Source organism: Babylonia areolata, chromosome 21 (genome assembly GCF_041734735.1).
Source record: "Babylonia areolata isolate BAREFJ2019XMU chromosome 21, ASM4173473v1, whole genome shotgun sequence".
NCBI lineage: Eukaryota > Metazoa > Mollusca > Gastropoda > Neogastropoda > Buccinidae > Babylonia > Babylonia areolata.
The window spans coordinates 46,901,119-46,913,048 of record NC_134896.1 but is presented as its reverse complement, the minus strand read 5'-3'; positions in this window follow the sequence as shown (position 1 = coordinate 46,913,048).

Here is an 11,930-nt window from a genome sequence, read left to right as displayed (position 1 = left end):
ACACAAGACAGACTATTGCTACCAAACAAGACAGACTATTGCTACCAAACAAGACAGACTATTGCTACCAAACAAGACAGACTATTGCTACCAAACAAGACAGACGCAGACTATTGCTACCAAACAAGACAGACTATTGCTACCAAACAAGACAGACTATTGCTACCAAACAAGACAGACGCAGACTATTGCTACCAAACAAGACAGACTATTGCTACCAAACAAGACAGACGCAGCCTATTGCTACCAAACAAGACAGACTATTGCTACCAAACAAGACAGACTATTGCTACCAAACAAGACAGACGTCCTGCCGCCAGCCAACTAGTTGCATTGCTCGAACGGAAGAGCCTAGTATGGTCTTGACCCGCTACGACTAACTGTGTGTAGTATTTGTATTTGTATTTCTTTTTATCACATCAGATTTCTCTGTGTGAAATTCGGGCTGCTCTCCCCAGGGAGAGCGCGTCGCTTACACTACAGCGCCACCCTTTTTTTTTTGTATTTTTTCCTGCGTGTAGTTTTATTTGTTTTTTTACTATGGAAGTGGATTTTTCTACAGAATTTTGCCAGGAACAACCCTTTTGTTGCCGTGGGTTCTTTTACGTGCTGCTAAATGCATGCTGCACACGGGACCTCGGTTTATCGTCTCATCCCAATGACTAGCGTCCTGACCACCACTCAAGGTCTAGTGGAGGGGGAGAAAATATCGGCGGCTGAACCGTGTTTCGAACCAGCGCACTCAGATTCTCTCGCTTCCAAGGCGGACGCGTTACCTCTAGGCCATCACTCCACTGACCAACTGGAACTGACCAATGGCGTAGTTCGGTCAACGTAGGCATTTAGTCACGTGTAACTGTCAAAAAGTTAGAACCAAGCAATGCAGCTGGTACAATGTCAGCGGTGGTGCACGTGGCACTGGTCTTGAGAGACACCAGACACTGTAATCTTGCAGTCGTGCACAATGGGTGGGATGGTAACTATAATGAACACTGCTGAGGGGAGGGGGGCTTGGGAGGGGGGGGAGGGGGAGCAGGGGGAGACTGTAAGTGTCGGTCGTTGACCTTTTTCCAAAAGACCCCACCCCTACCCCCACTGACTCTCCACCCCCCTCCCCCCCCCCCCCACCAACCCACCCCCTCTCCACTTGAGTCAAGGAGTTCCACAGACCTAACATGTTACATCCTCTCTACTGCAAGCATCTCCGGGTTCTTCTCGTAATTATTATCTTCTCCCTAGAGCATCTTGGCACTGACACGTGTGTGTGTGTGTGTGTGTGTGTGTGTGTGTGTGTTTGTGAGAGAGAGTGAGTGAGTGAGTGTGTGTGTGTGTGTGTGGGGGGGGGGGGGGTGCGTGTATTTGTGTATGTGTGTGCCGAAACGCACACTGCATGGGTTGCCCCCCCCCCTCCTCCGACACCCCCACCCTCCCAACTCCTCCATATCTAGCTCCTCTTTCTCTTATGTGCAACTGAAAAGTTATTCTCTCTCTCTCTCTCTCTCTCTCTCTCTCTCTCTCTCTCTCTCTCTCTCTTGTTCCTCAAACAGAGAAGCATTTTTTTGCTTAAATGTTAAAAACACAGTGAACCCAGGAATCAATCAATCAATTTCCTGGTAAGCATCACAGGCATCCATCTATGTTTGAATTGGCCACAGAAAACAAAACAATCGTGATGAATGATGCTTACTTTGTGCACAAAGCTCTAGACATAAGGAAGCAGAATTTAAGTTTTTGGATTCTTTTGTATACACACTGTTCACTCCAAAGGGCCAAGGCCTTCACAATTACCCCCCCCCCCTCTCTCTCTCTCTCTCTCTCTCTCTCTCTAATGTGGGCCGTAAAGTCTAACACATCAGGTCCTCGTTTTAAAACAAAAATTCAAGATGTCTGGCTGCAATGAACACCGACAAACGACGTTTGACACGCCTTTGCTGAGCCCGTTAAAAGTTATGTCTATTTTTTTTTCTTCTTGTTTTTCTGAGTATGAAATATATTTATATGCTTATCATCAACATTATTATTGGCATTATCATTGTCAGCATTACAAAAATATATATATTCATTGACTTCACATGTTCAGCCAACAATTTTTTTTTTTTTTTTTTTTTTTTTTTTTATAGTATAAAATGTGTTGAGATGTTTATTATCAACATTATTATTGTCATTATTTAAAAAAAAAAAAATCATGAACTTCACATGTTCAGCCAACAAAAATGAGATTTGACAATCAGCAGTAACCGACAGCGAGAACTTTGATTGATTGATCGATCGATCGACTGATTTATTTATTGATTAAAAGCAGATGGCTGAAATGCGTCTAAACCCAAAAAACGCGCGATATGTGAGCTAGACACCTACATGAGAAAGAAAAGCAGGCACAATTATGTAGATTATATGTGTGCGCGCACATTATTATACGCGCATGAGCGAACTGAAAGCGTACGTGCGTGTCTGTCCTGCCCTGTGCATTCGGGTGGGATGGAATGATTTTTTTTTTTTTTTTACCTGCTTGATGTGTTTATCATCGATCAGTGCCCGGGGCAGGACACATGTGCAGCGTGTTTCCTGCTACATGTGTGACCGTGACCAGGGGAAACCATCAACCGTAATGTTGGCTGAAGCCGCACAGTCAGTGAAACACATGCAGGCAAAAAGCTAGCACTGGCTGAGTGGGGGGAAAGGGGGGGGGAAGAGGGGGGAGGAGAGCCTCATTTGTCTTTTTTTTTTTTTTTTTCTTTTTTTTCAATAGTCCCCTCCAAAGGGGATTAAATTTCCCTACTCAAACTAGACGTACGATGGCGCAGTGGTTAAAACGTCGGGGGGGGGGGGGGGGGGGAGGCTCGATCGAGCATAACTGTTTTTGTCTTGGAGTTTTGTTGTTGTTATTGTTGTTTTGTTGCGTATATTGTGAGCCTGACAGAGGAACAGTTTATGGGAATGAATGGCAGCAACAACAAAACAAAAAACAAAAAAACACACACACAACGCATGCAGTCTGGTTGTTCGTAAAACGATACCCGTTAACGTGTTACTGACGCCGTAGGTGTGTAATTATGTGTGTGCGGTGGGGCAGAGGGTGGGGGCAAAGACACGGACATAAATAGAATTTGAGTTGGTGGCCGTGTAAGGCTGGGCAGACGGAGAGTGACGGAAACTCGAACATGCAGACAAACTGCAGACCAGTCGCGACAGAGAGAGAGAGGGGGGTGCGGTGTGTTGAATTGGTCAACTGCAAACAGTTGTGTTGCCGGCCGTTTACTTCCGACTCAGCGAACAGATTTCAGTTCGGTGCATGATGATTTGAAATCACGATTTCTGACAGAAATAACCGGCAGCAGCAACTCAGTTGACGGGCGCAATAGCCGAGTGGTTTAAGCGTTGGGCTTTCAATCGGAGGGTCCCGGGTTCGAATCACGGTCACGGCGCCTGGTGGGTAAATGGTGGAGATTTTTCCGATCTCCCAGTTCAACATATAAAAAACAAATATGTGCAGACCTGCTAGTGCCTGAACCCCCTTTGTGTGTATACGCACGCAGAAGATCAAATACGCACGTTAAAGATCCTGTAACCCATGTCAGTGTTCGGTGGGTTATGGAGACACGAAAATACACAGCATGCATGAACCACGACATAGTCATCGGCAAGTCGATGTTGGTCGTGTAACGGGAAGAAGAAGAAGAAGACTGAAGAAGAAGAAGCAGTGATATGCGATTCAACCATTCCAACCGCTCTACTAGATGCATTTCAGACTGAAGGAAAACTGGTTTAGTATCGAGTGAACATTTATAACTGTCAAAAACTGACAGGAGTAAGAGGCAAACAACAGTTACGTTTCAAAAGCGTCGTTCGTCGGTGAAAATTAATGATGAGGACACACTGACAAGGGAGAGAACCCGTCACAGCACACAGAGAAACTAGTGACAAGAGTTAAATCCTTCTCTCTTCCTCTCGCTCTCTCACGCATGTGTGTGTGGGGGGTGGGGAGGTGGGGGGTGTATGCATGCTTGTGTGTGTGTGCTTGCATGTGCATGCATGCATACATGTGTGTGTGCGCCTTAAGTATGTACACGTGTATGTATGCGATACAGGAATGGGCATGTGTGTTCATAAATGTGTGCACATGTGTGTGCATGTGCATACGTGAAAGTATTTCTGTGTGTATGTGTGTGCAAGTGTATATGGGAGAGAAAGAGAGTAAATGTGAAAGTGCATGTATGATGTATTCATGTGTAGGTGCAATGTGTAAATCAATATGTGTGTAAATTTGTATTTGTAAATTAAATATGTGTGTAAGTGCACGTGTGTGTGTGTGTGTGTGTGTGTGTGTGTGTGTGTGTGCGTGTGTGTGTGTGTGTGCATTTGCAAGCATACATTTCTGTGTGCACTTACAAATTTGATTTTATCAACAGATCAGAATCAAGCAGTCTAATCCCCAACACTATGCTGCATTTTGGTTTGCTCATTAATTTTTTTGTGTTTCTACAAACTGTATAACTTTTATCAATATTTCAGTCTTTAAGACTTTGGAATTCTCTACCTTTCAATCAAATGCAAAACTCACACACCATGCTATGTTGCAGTCATTCAAAGATCATCCACACACACATGCAGGAATACACACACACAACCTCTCCCCATAACCCCCATTAAAGTCACACAGTCACACACATACACACTGGAAGCAGCAGTCTCTCTCCATGTGCTGTCTACAAGATTTACACCACTGACACCTTACCACACTGCCTACCTTCTACACACCCTCTCAAGGCCAGGCCTCTAAATCACGGGTACACTCCTGGCCAACAACAACTGCGAGTCACGGATCATTTCAGGGAACGGGTAGACCGGTGCGTGAGCGCCTGGCATAGGAAGTGAGGATCCCAGGTTCGATTCCAGCAAGGGCCAGGATTTTTCATTACCATTTCCACTAAACTTTAACTGGTGGTCTGGTTGCTAGTCCTCCAAATGAGACAACAACAACTGAAATCTCATGTATAGCACGTGTTAAACTCAACATACATTAAATTAAAAAAAACAAAAAAACACCTACATCAGTAAAGGAATTGTCCCAAGCAAAACTGCAGAAACATCCACTCCGACAAATATATATAACTATTAACAGAAAAGAAAAAAAGAGAAGAAAAAAAATGATGGCACCACACTATGGCGAAAGAGTAAAAAAAATTTAAAATTTTTAAAAAAAACAACAGGAAACAAACTGACAGCAGTGGTGAATCTTGAGAAAGTCTTCCACATGGACCACTCGGGGGAGTGAATGATTGGCATCTGTCATAGCAGATATGTACCCTGAACATGCACACATGCACGCACACGCGCGCGCACGCGCGCACACACACACACACACACACTGTGATATTCAACTTGATCTCAGTCTCAAAATGACTATCACAATCATCACATCTTTCCTGTCATCATTTGATATGTTCAAAACTTTTCAAAACAATGTCTGCTACACTGTTTAAACGTTTCACTTATCACATAAATGTATTCACCTTTGATGAATGACTATCAAATGAACAGAAAAATATTTCTAGCTATAAAAAATAAAATGCAGAGACTGAGAAGATGTTAACAAAAACATGATATGCAGCAACACCTCTGCCTTCACCTCTACACTCCATCTCGCTCACTACGATCAGCTTCGGATCCACTCCATTTACCCAGATTCAAACTCTCGACTGTTGGCCGCCGTTCTTTCTCTGTCTCTGGACCTTGCAATTGGAATGAACTTCCTCTTTCGCTTCGTCAAGTCTCCACACTCAGCTCTTTCAAGTCTGGCCTTAAAACCCACCTCTTCCCAAAATAGCCTCCCTTCCCTGCCTCTTCCTTGTCTTCAGTTTCTCCAGTTTTAGGGTTATGCGTGCGTGAGAATGACTGGTGCGAAAGTGCTTAGATTTGTATATGCACAAGATTCAGCGCTATATAAATACCATTATTATTATTATTATTATTATAGCCCTTGATGCAGAAGTGACTATGATTTATAAATCTGCACAAGGTTTCAAATAACTTTAGACAGCCACATATGGTAAAAGGCCTTCATGAGCTCAACACTGAGATTTACATTGGTAAAACAAGTGCATATCCACACAAATACATGTTGTGTGTGCAATCATGCACACAAACACACACTTCACTTTTCTTGTTTTAACTTGGATTAAGATTTGAATCACATTCTCTTATGACTATGATGCCATTATGTATGGTAGAAAGATCTTTTAAAATAAAATCAGTTTCTCAGTTTCTTCTTCTTCTTCTTCTTCATTCTTGGGCTGCAATTCCCACGTTCACTCGTATGTACACAAGTGGGCTGTTATATGCATAACGGTTTTACCCTGCCATGCAGGCAGCCATACTCCGGTTTCGGGAGTGGGCATGCTTGGTATGTTCTTGTTTCCATAACCCATTGAACGATGACATGGATTACTTGATCTTCTGCTTGCGTACACACATGAAGGAGGTTCAAGCACAAGCAGGTCTGCACATATCTTGACCTGGGAAATCGGAAAAGTCTCCACCCTTTACCAACCAGGCACCATTACCGAGATTCGAACCTGGGACCCTCAGATTGAAAGTCTATTGCTTTAACCACTTGGTTATTGCGCCCATCAGTTTCTCAGCAACTGAGCAAGTTCAATCAGTCTCTCAGAGTTTGTCAAATCCAAACATCTCTCTCTCTCTCTCTCTCTCTCTCTCTCTCTCTCCCCTTTCCAGCCCCCCACTGGGGTACAAGGGGCTTGCCAAATCCTCAGCCACCTCCTGCCTTCAGGTCCTTTTCAGCACCCAGTGAAAGATCTGACGCAAACAGGGGCAACAGCCAGAAGAATAGAATGCAATAGGGACACACAAATTACGACCACAACCATGTTTGACAAGTGACTGACAAGACCCTGTGACTATAAAAAAGTTCAATGGCAGCTGAAGTCACACCCTATATGTGTTCATGGAGGGGGGTGCGGGGGAGTGCGGGGGGAGGGGGTTGGGGGGGGAGAGAATAGGGAAGAGCAAGAGGGGGTGGGGGTGGGGGGGGGGGAGCATGTGTTATTCCAAGTCAGCATTTTGAGAGAGAATTTTGAAAACAACTGTAAATCCAGTTTAATGTTTGAAAAGTGAGAGTTTTAGTACATGAGCGTTGAAAGTTTAGATGTTGTTGTCACACACACACACACACACACACACACACAGACAGTGACAGAGAAACAGAATGACCGTGTGTGCATGCATAAGTGGTGTGTGTGTGTGTGTGTGCATGTATGTGTGCATGAGTGTGTGTGCATGTGTGTGTGTGTGTGTGTGTGTGTGCGCGTTTGTGTGTATTCATGTGTTAGAGTACAGTGCATTATGTGCATGTATCTAAATATACATCACCACACACATAATTATGTTAAAGACTTCTTCCATTTAGGAAGCAAAAGCAGGACTTCAAAAAAAAAAGTTTATGTATCCCATACAGAACAGGTAAAACGCTCTGAAATAGTAAAGAAGAAGAAAAGTCAACACTGTAATAAATTTCTCCCTTGAATGCTCAAATGGGTTATAAATGAGACCTCTACATCAATACAAATCCCTAATAATAAATATACGTGTTTATGTGGGCACTTTCTTCCGCCAGCCATTTTGCACACTTAACTACAGATCAAATGCAAGGCTGCTCACAATGGCATTGCGCTCATAAACTTGTACGGCATTCATGCTACTTGAGATTTTTCCAGAAGGTTTTCATACAGACATTTACGATGAGCAATGAATTCCGCTAACACACACACACACACACACACACACACAATTAGTATCAGTTCAGAGACAAGAGTTTAGAATTTAGGCTGAGAACACAAACCATGTTTACATTCCCATATTTACTTCAGGCATTAAAAAAAAAAAACAACAACTGAATTTGCAGACGCCTTCTTCCACTTTGGTGTTCGAAAGAAAATAAAGACAGAATTAATCACAATACAACCAGAGACAGAGACAGTGCAAATAAGAAAGGACAGCAAGATAGAAAGAAGAAAAGAATGAATGAAAGAAAGAAGAAAAAAAAAAGACAGAATGAAAGAAACAAATAAACAATTATCATAAAGATCACTTCACAATTGCTACAAGGAGTTTACAGACTGAAATAATGTGCCAGTATTGACTGAGTGTGTTACTGCATCAACAACAACAAAAATCCCTGTATAACTTTGACTGCACACAAACAACTACAAATGCGCACACACACACACACACACACACACACACACAGAGAGAGAGAGAGAGAGAGAGAGAGAGAGTAAAGACAGACTGAACATGCTGAACTCATTTTTACTGCAACAGTTTGATCTGAGTGCTAATCTATCCTGACAGAGAAATGCATAATATGTGCTTGAACAAATGTGTACAAGTGTGCATGCATGAGTGCAACTGCTTTGTTGTGTGTGTGTACATGCATGCTTGTACTAATCTTGTCTGTCTGTCTGTCCATCTGTCTGTCTGTGTGTATGCATGTGTGTTGCTCACACATGGGTGCATCTCTGTGAGTGTGTACATTCCTGTACATGAAACATACAAACCTATCTGACTGAATGCAACAGGCAGACAAAGACAGCTAAATGTCTGCAAGTATAGACATAGAGCCAATAGCAGACAAACAAGTTGACTGCTAGACTAAGAAATCAGCAGATCCAGAAAGATGGTGAGATAAAAGTTCCACATCACAAGGAAATGGATCGAGGAAAAGTATAAGCCGCATCCCAGTTCTGATAATGATTTACCACCCAAGAAAACTATGCAGTAAACCACACACACACACACACACACACATGCACGCACACATGCACGCAGGCACACACACATGCTCACACACACAGATGCAATACCCACAATCATTCCCCTCAAGATGGAATAAGTTGTATTCACAAGATGTGGATGTGGAGGGAAAGAAATGTGGACTTAGCAGACAGATTGATAGATAGATAGATGGATGGATGGATGGGTGGATCAATCGATTGATCAATAGATAGTAAGATAGGTACTACAGTTTTTGCGGTAAGGTATACTGTCGAGTAAGGCCAACGTATGTGAAGGGAGGGGCGGGGATCGACAGAACTTTCGAAAACAGAAACGCAGACGTACGAGCATTGCACAAACACATATATGGGCCCACTAACCTGAGAAGGTACACTGCTCTTTCAATGTCAGTTAGCTCCTCGTCAACTGTTAGCCTCTGTAGTTCTTCCACGCTCTGAAAACAATCAGCAAACGGTATACAAAAATAGCCATTCAATCACCAGTTCAAGCACACCCGCGTTACTAACCAAACGAACTTAAATTACGTACCTTCAATGTTTTCGACGGACGATCGAGATTAAGCTCTTCAAGATCGTCTGCCAGATTTCCGGCGCTGTCCATTTTGATTCACAGGACTAAGCGCAGTTACGTTTCACGGTTTATGTTCACATTTCATCTCGACCAATTCAAAATGTGACAAAACATCGCCTCGCAGTCGGAGAATTCACAGATCATATAGCGCTGACGTCGAGTGGCTTCTCTTGACAACACGAACTTCCACCATGTTTCTCGGGGATTTGGGCCAGCGATATTCTCGCGATAGTTCGTGGAAACCATGCACGCGCTGTGGGCTGAGCTGCCAACACGAGAAAAGCCTCGCACAGAAAAGTTCATTTTCACGACGGGAATGTCTTGTATGCAAAACTGAGTATTTGTGAGTGAGCGCTCCCAGAAGTTTCGTCGTACTTCGCATGTGTTCGAGGCCTCCTATTTTCGGACTCCACAGCACAACGTTGAAGTTTGCCGCACCGGACATACCTGCCCGGTGGTGCTGGAATCACACGCCCCCCCCCCCCCCCCCCCCCCCCCCCCCCCCCCCCCCCCCCCCCCCCCCCCCCCCCCCCCCCCCCCCCCCCCACACACACACACACACACACACACACACATCCACACACACACACACAGATAGATAGAGAGATGATATACATAACAGAACTTAACTCGCACGTGCACACATAATATACACGCGCCGGCGCGCGCACTGAGGAACGCTGGGCAAACACGACCGGCACTGCCCGCATTGACTGATTTTTTTTGTTTGTTTGTTTTTTGTTTTGTTTGTTTGTTGTTGTTGTTTTTTTTGTTTGTTTGTTGTTTTTGTTGTTGTTTGTTGTTGTTTTTTTTGTTGTTTTTTTCCAGTTTTCGTTTCCAAGCACCGATAGAACACTGTACCACTATTTCACTGAACACACCAGCCGTCAGTGTTAACGACTCGGAATGCACCCCATATTAGATGTCCATTTTTTTTCTTTAATAATAAAAAAGAAAACTGATGTAAACAAAGCTTGAAGCGTCGATCTGTAGGATATCGTTGAAATGAACTTCGAAAGATAACTCACTTTTGCTTTGCCGGCAACTCAGTGAATCACAACACGTACTCCGGCAGGCTGTCACTCACACACACCGTGGCGCGCGCGCGCGCGCACACACACACACACACACACTGACATACACACACATACACACACTGTCAGTCTCACACTGACACACACACGCACGCGTGCGCGCACACACACACACACACACTGCACATCGATGCGTTTTCTCACTTGAACAGACGAAGCACATTACTTATCACACTATGTGGACAGGACTGATGACTTGATCTTCACTGACTGAGGTAAGTGGTTCAGTATTAACTGGACAATATTCTTTTAATACATTTTAGGTTGGTTAAGAGACACTCACTGATGGACTGTTTGGGGGAAAAAGCTACTGGCGAAGCGATTGGTCCTGGTCCTAAAATTTCTGTGTACCCTAGAGGAGCGGCATCTCAACAATTCCAAAGGCTGGATATGATTCATCTTGCTAGTTGTATGGCTGCCTATAGATTTTGCATTATTTTCTGAGTACCCGCGGCCGCTGATTAATTTTTCTTTTCTGAGTTGCCGCTTATGGTATATATATATATATATATATATATATATATATATATATATATCGGGTGTCCCCCAAAAAGTGAACCGCATTTTGACAAAGTATTTTCTCCGGCAGTGACAGTGAAACCGAATTCACTGAAAATTTTCACACAGTAACCTTAATAGCCTTAGTAATGCGAGTATTGTCAAATTCAAAACAGCATGTAAAAAAATCCAATATCAGAGGAAAACTCACTTTCTCCTTGAAACGGTTTTCAATGATAACCAAGTTAACATTTTCAATCAAAGGCACGGTTGATCCTTCCAAACTGAAACTTTGGACAGGACTGATTTTGGATATAGACAACAATAGAAAAATCAATAGTCTTGACACCTAGACAGGCTATTTTTAGACTGACACTGACTGACAGATGCCGACACCTGGCAGCTGGCATGAACAAGATAAAAGTCACATTGCACAGCTCTGATATTGGATTTTTTTACATGCTGTTTAATTGAATTTGACAATACTCGTATAATTTGCGTCCGAACTTTTAGATATTTTGCAGACTTGTCGATGATACTCTAACGTACGTTACTGTGTGAAAAATTTCAGTGAATTCGGTTTCTCTGTCACTTAGAAAATACTTGTCAAAAAGCGGTTCACTTTTTTCTTTTCTTTTTTTGTTTTTTTTGTTTTGACACCCGATATATATATATATATATATATATATATATATATATATATATATATATGTGTGTGTGTGTGTGTGTGTGTGTGTGTGTGTGTGTGTGTGTGCGTGTGGTCTATACAGTAGATGATAGGTCAGACCCGATGGCGATTTCAAAGTGTACAATTCTGTTCACAGCTGTTATTTCTGCCTTGGAAATGTTTTCGTACCAAACACTGAGTATTTGCAAACTGCAGCCGGTTTAACGCACTCCAATCCAGTGGCATCTCTGTAGAAGTCAACTATGATTTCTTTTCTTCTCTTTTCTTTT